Below are 6,000 nucleotides of genomic sequence, written 5' to 3' on the forward strand. Positions count from 1 at the left end.
ATAACACAGAGCAATGTATATCAATAACAGACAAACACACACAAATATATTTATAACGCACACATTGTAATATATATATATATATATATATATATCAGTGCTAGCATATGGATATATTTGGAACCCAGAGCAATGCTACGCAGTCTTCTTCAGCGCACACACAATTAGTTGAAAGTAGTCATGTGAATGGGATGTGTGTAAGTGTGTATTTTATAAGGTACCTTTTTAGATACTGTGTGTAAGTGTGTACAGGCAGTCCTCGTTTTACAACGCATCGCTTTACAACGAATGGCTTATCCAACGCTATGCAATGCATACCTATGTTCATTTTTACAACGCCAAAATGGCTTATCCAACGCTCTTACGACGCTTTGCAACGTTGTAAATGTGAATAACCTGACATGTCCCCATGTCACTGCTGGCTCCCAGTGTGCGTCACTGCCAGATCCCGGTGTGTGCCAGCTCCCAGTGTGCGTCACTGCTGGCTCCCGGTGTGTGCCGGCTCCCAGTGTGCGTCACTGCCGGCTCCTGGTGTGTGCCGGCTCCCAGTGTGCGTCACTGCCGGCTCCCGGTGTGTGCCAGCTCCCAGTGTGCGTCACTGCCGGCTCCCGGTGTGTGCCGGCTCCCAGCGTGCCTCACTGCTGGCTCCCGGTGTGTGCCGGCTCCCAGCGTGCATCACTGCCGGCTCCCAGTGTGCCTCACTGCCGGCTCCCGGTGTGTGCCGGCTCCCAGTGTGCGTCACTGCCGGCTCCTGGTGTGTGCCAGCTCCCAGTGTGTGCCGGCTCCCAGTGTGCGTCACTGCCGGCTCCCGGTGTGTGCCGGTTCCCAGCGTGCATCACTGCCGGCTCCCAGCGTGCGTCACTGCCGGCTCCCAGCGTGCATCACTGCCGGCTCCCGGTGTGTGCCGGCTCCCAGCGTGCGTCACTGCCGGCTCCCGGTGTGTGCCGGCTCCCAGCGTGCCTCACTGCCGGCTCCCGGTGTGTGCCGGCTCCCAGCGTGCATCACTGCCGGCTCCCGGTGTGTGCCGGCTCCCAGCTTGCATCACTGCCGGCTCCCGGTGCGTGCCTCACTGCCGGCTCCCAGCGTGCCTCACTGCCGGCTCCCGGTGTGTGCCGGCTCCCAGTGTGCGTCACTGCCGGCTCCCGGTGTGTGCCAGCTCCCAGTGTGCGTCACTGCCGGCTCCCGGTGTGTGCCGGCTCCCAGCGTGCGTCACTGCCGGCTCCCGGTGTGTGCCAGCTCCCAGCGTGCGTCACTGCCGGCTCCCGGTGTGTGCCAGCTCCCAGTGTGCATCACTGCCGGCTCCCGGTGTGTGCCGGCTCCCAGCGTGCGTCACTGCCGGCTCCCGGTGTGTGCCGGCTCCCAGCGTGCGTCACTGCCGGCTCCCGATGTGTGCCGGCTCCCAGTGTGCATCACTGCCGGCTCCCGGTGTGTGCCGGCTCCCAGTGTGCATCACTGCCGGCTCCCGGTGTGTGCCGGCTCCCAGCGTGCGTCACTGCCGGCTCCCAGCGTGCGTCACTGCTGGCTCCCGATGTGTGCCGGCTCCCAGCGTGCGTCACTGCCGGCTCCCGGTGTGTGCCGGCTCCCAGCGTGCGTCACTGCCGGCTCCCGGTGTGTGCCGGCTCCCAGCGTGCGTCACTGCCGGCTCCCGGTGTGCCTCACTGCCGGCTCCCAGTGTGCGTCACTGCCGGCTCCCAGCCTGCCTCACTGCCAGCTCCCAGCGTGCCTCACTGCCGGCTCCCAGCGTGCATCACTGCCGGCTCCCGGTGTGCCGGCTCCCAGCATGCGTCACTGCCCGCTCCCGGTGTGTGCCGGCTCCCAGTGTGTGTCACTGCCGGCTCCCGATGTGTGCCGGCTCCCGGTGTGTGTCGGCTCCCAGTGTGCCTCACTGCCGGCTCCCGGTGTGCCGGCTCCTAGCATACGTCACTGCCCGCTCCCGGTGTGTGCCGGCTCCCAGCGTGCATCACTGCCGGCTCCCGGTGTGTGCCAGCTCCCAGTGTGCGTCACTGCCGGCTCCCGGTGTGTGCCGGCTCCCAGCGTGCCTCACTGCCGGCTCCCGGTGTGTGCCGGCTCCCAGCGTGCATCACTGCCGGCTCCCGGTGTGTGCCGGCTCCCAGTGTGCGTCACTGCCGGCTCCTGGTGTGTGCCAGCTTCCAGTGTGTGCCGGCTCCCAGTGTGCGTCACTGCCGGCTCCCGGTGTGTGCCGGCTCCCAGCGTGCATCACTGCCGGCTCCCAGCGTGCGTCACTGCCGGCTCCCAGCGTGCGTCACTGCCGGCTCCCGGTGTGTGCCGGCTCCCAGCGTGCGTCACTGCCGGCTCCCGGTGTGTGCCGGCTCCCAGCGTGACTCACTGCCGGCTCCCGGTGTGTGCCGGCTCCCAGCGTGCCTCACTGCCGGCTCCCAGCGTGCCTCACTGCCGGCTCCCAGCGTGCCTCACTGCCGGCTCCTGGTGTGTGCCGGCTCCCAGTGTGCGTCAATGCCGGCTCCCGGTGTGTGCCAGCTCCCAGCGTGCGTCACTGCCGGCTCCCGATGTGTGCCGGCTCCCAGTGTGCATCACTGCCGGCTCCCGGTGTGTGCCGGCTCCCAGTGTGCGTCACTGCCGGCTCCCGGTGTGTGCCGGCTCCCAGCGTGCGTCACTGCCGGCTCCCAGCATGCGTCACTGCTGGCTCCCGATGTGTGCCGGCTCCCAGCGTGCGTCACTGCCGACTCCCGGTGTGTGCCGGCTCCCAGCGTGCGTCACTGCCGGCTCCCGGTGTGTGCCGGCTCCCAGCGTGCGTCACTGCCGGCTCCCGGTGTGCCTCACTGCCGGCTCCCAGTGTGCGTCACTGCCGGCTCCCAGCCTGCCTCACTGCCAGCTCCCAGCGTGCCTCACTGCCGGCTCCCAGCGTGCATCACTGCCGGCTCCCGGTGTGCCGGCTCCCAGCATGCGTCACTGCCCGCTCCCGGTGTGTGCCGGCTCCCAGTGTGTGTCACTGCCGGCTCCCGATGTGTGCCGGCTCCCGGTGTGTGTCGGCTCCCAGTGTGCCTCACTGCCGGCTCCCGGTGTGCCGGCTCCTAGCATACGTCACTGCCCGCTCCCGGTGTGTGCCGGCTTCCAGCGTGCATCACTGCCGGCTCCCGGTGTGTGCCAGCTCCCAGTGTGCGTCACTGCCGGCTCCCGGTGTGTGCCGGCTCCCAGCGTGCCTCACTGCCGGCTCCCGGTGTGTGCCGGCTCCCAGCGTGCATCACTGCTGGCTCCCGGTGTGTGCCGGCTCCCAGTGTGCGTCACTGCCGGCTCCTGGTGTGTGCCAGCTCCCAGTGTGTGCCGGCTCCCAGTGTGCGTCACTGCCGGCTCCCGGTGTGTGCCGGCTCCCAGCGTGCATCACTGCCGGCTCCCAGCGTGCGTCACTGCCGGCTCCCAGCGTGCGTCACTGCCGGCTCCCGGTGTGTGCCTGCTCCCAGCGTGCCTCACTGCCGGCTCCCGGTGTGTGCCGGCTCCCAGCGTGCCTCACTGCCGGCTCCCAGCGTGCCTCACTGCCGGCTCCCAGCGTGCCTCACTGCCGGCTCCCGGTGTGTGCCGGCTCCCAGTGTGCGTCACTGCCGGCTCCCGGTGTGTGCCAGCTCCCAGTGTGCGTCACTGCCAGCTCCCGGTGTGTGCCGGCTCCCAGCGTGCGTCACTGCCGGCTCCCGGTATGTGCCGGCTCCCAGCGTGCGTCACTGCCGGCTCCCGGTGTGTGCCAGCTCCCAGTGTGCGTCACTGCCGGCTCCCGGTGTGTGCCGGCTCCCAGCGTGCGTCACTGCCGGCTCCCGGTGTGTGCCGGCTCCCAGTGTGCATCACTGCCGGCTCCCGGTGTGTGCCGGCTCCCAGCGTGCGTCACTGCCGGCTCCCGGTGTGTGCCTTCTCCCAGCGTGCGTCACTGCCGGCTCCCGATGTGTGCCGGCTCCCAGCGTGCATCACTGCCGGCTCCCGGTGTGTGCCGGCTCCCAGTTTGCGTCACTGCCGGCTCCCGGTGTGTGCCGGCTCCCAGCGTGCGTCACTGCCGGCTCCCGGTGTGTGCCGGCTCCCAGCGTGCGTCACTGCCGGCTCCCGGTGTGTGCCTTCTCCCAGCGTGCGTCACTGCCGGCTCCCGATGTGTGCCGGCTCCCAGCGTGCGTCACTGCCGGCTCCCGGTGTGTGCCGGCTCCCAGTGTGCGTCACTGCCGGCTCCCGGTGTGTGCCGGCTCCCAGCGTGCGTCACTGCCGGCTCCCAGCGTGCATCACTGCTGGCTCCCGGTGTGTGCCGGCTCCCAGCGTGCGTCACTGCTGGCTCCCGGTGTGTGCCGGCTCCCAGCGTGCGTCACTGCTGGCTCCCGGTGTGTGCCGGCTCCCAGCGTGCGTCACTGCCGGCTCCCGGTGTGCGTCACTGCCGGCTCCCAGTGTGCGTCACTGCCGGCTCCCAGCCTGCCTCACTGCCGGCTCCCAGCTTGCATCACTGCCGGCTCCTGGTGTGCCGGCTCCCTGTGTGCCGGCTCCCAGCATGCGTCACTGCCCGCTCCCGGTGTGTGCCGGCTCCCAGTGTGTGTCACTGCCGGCTCCCGATGTGTGCCGGCTCCCGGTGTGTGTCGGCTCCCAGTGTGCCTCACTGCCGGCTCCCGGTGTGCCAGCTCCTAGCATACGTCACTGCCCGCTCCCGGTGTGTGCCGGCTCCCAGCGTGCATCACTGCCGGCTCCCGGTGTGTGCCGGCTCCTAGCGTGCGTCACTGCTGGCTCCCGGTGTGTGCCGGCTCCCAGCGTGTGTCACTGCCGGCTCCCGGTTTGTGCCGGCTCCTAGCGTGCGTCACTGCCGGCTCCCAGTGTGTGCCGGCTCCCAGCGTGTGTCACTGCCGGCTCCTGGTGTGTGCCGGCTCCCAGCGTGCATCACTGCCGGCTCCCGGTGTGTGCCGGCTCCCAGTGTGCGTCACTGCCGGCTCCCGGTGTGTGCTGGCTCTGCCAGCTCCCGGTGTGTGCCGGCTCCCGGGGGGGGGTCGGCACCCAGCGTGCGTCACTGCCGGCTCCCGGTGTGTGCCGGCTCCCATCGTGTCACTGCCGGCTCCCGGTGTGTGTCGGCACCCAGCGTGCGTCACTGCTGGCTCCCGGTGTGTGCCGGCTCCCAGTGTGCGTCACTGCCGGCTCCCAGTGTGTGCCGGCTCCTAGCGTGTGTCACTGCCGGCTCCCGGTGTGTGCTGGCTCCCGGTGTGTACCGGCTCCCAGCGTGCGTCACTGCCGGCTCCCGGTGTGTGCTGGCTCCCGGTGTGTGCCGGCTCCCAGCGTGCGTCACTGCCGGCTCCCGGTGTGTGCTGGCTCCCGGTGTGTGCCAGCTCCCAGTGTGCATCACTGCCGCCTCCCGGTGTGTGCCGGCTCCCAGTGTGCGTCACTGCCGCCTCCCGGTGTGTGACGGCTCCCAGTGTGCGTCACTGCCGCCTCCCGGTGTGTGCCGGCTCCCAGTGTGCGTCACTGCCGTCTCCCGGTGTGTGCCGGCTCCCAGTGTGCGTCACTGCCGCCTCCCGGTGTGTGCCGGCTGCCAGTGTGCGTCACTGCCGGCACCCCGTGTGTGCCGGCTCCCAGTGTGCATCATTGCCGGCTCCCGGTGTGTGCCAGCTCCCAGTGTGCATCACTGCCGGCTCCCGGTGTGTGCCAGCTCCCAGTGTGCATCACTGCCGGCTCCCGGTGTGTGCCAGCTCCCAGTGTGCATCACTGCCGGCTCCCGGTGTGTGCCAGCTCCCAGTGTGCATCACTGCCGGCTCCCGGTGTGTGCCAGCTCCCAGTGTGCGTCACTGCCGGCTCCCGGTGTGTGCCAGCTCCCAGTGTGCGTCACTGCCGGCTCCCAGTGTGCGTCACTGCTGGCTCCCGGTGTGTGCCAGCTCCCAGTGTGCATCACTGCCGGCTCCCGGTGTGTGCCAGCTCCCAGTGTGCGTCACTGCCGGCTCCCGGTGTGTGCCAGCTCCCAGTGTGCGTCACTGCCGGCTCCCGGTGGGGGCAGACTCCCAGCTTGCGTCACTGCCGGCT

Source organism: Ascaphus truei, chromosome 13, assembly GCF_040206685.1.
Source record: "Ascaphus truei isolate aAscTru1 chromosome 13, aAscTru1.hap1, whole genome shotgun sequence".
Taxonomy (NCBI): domain Eukaryota; kingdom Metazoa; phylum Chordata; class Amphibia; order Anura; family Ascaphidae; genus Ascaphus; species Ascaphus truei.